Raw genomic sequence first — 510 nt, 5'->3', positions numbered from 1 at the left:
ACTGTTAGTTACTATACTCCAATACAAAATAAAAAGTTTTTTAAAAAAGAAAGTTTACTAAGATGTTCTAAGTACTATACTTATATTCACTCATCATTCTTGATAAATTGTTTCACTTATTAAACTGACGCTTGTTGCACTGTATTTAACTGACATGGAGCTTTACCAGGACTCAGATCCCAGTATGGCTGCCAAAGACTGCCAGTGACTGCAGAGAGAAGCTTGTGTGGAAGTTGGAGGGAAATTCAGCCTGGTCTGCAAAATGAAAGGAGATGCGGAGACAGGCTATCTGCTAAGACCAGGTCATTCACAAGCAGGTGGTGATGAATTAGAAAGGAGAATCCTATTTGATCTGCTTTCTCTTTGGGGGAGGGCAGAGGACCTTGGAAAGTAAGTTGCTCAGTTATGTCCAACTCTTTGTCACCCTATGCACTGTAGCCTGCCAGGCTCCTCTGTCCATGGAATTCTCCAGGCAAGAATACTGGAGTGGGTAGCTGTTCCCTTCTCCAG

At 42.4% G+C, this 510-nt stretch overlaps 1 protein-coding gene across 1 annotated transcript in view; it reads right to left on the bottom strand.

Moving 5' to 3' along the window:
• LOC104999973 (glycerol kinase-like) overlaps window positions 1-510 on the bottom strand; it is a 79,239-nt gene that overhangs the window by 5,935 nt on the left and 72,794 nt on the right. The gene's annotated exons all lie outside the window — the stretch shown is intronic.

Source organism: Bison bison, unplaced genomic scaffold (genome assembly GCF_000754665.1).
Source record: "Bison bison bison isolate TAMUID 2011002044 unplaced genomic scaffold, Bison_UMD1.0 scf7180017864366, whole genome shotgun sequence".
NCBI classification, from domain to species: Eukaryota; Metazoa; Chordata; class Mammalia; order Artiodactyla; family Bovidae; genus Bison; species Bison bison.
Note: the sequence above shows the minus strand (reverse complement) of the source record. Positions and strands in the feature narration are given on the sequence as shown.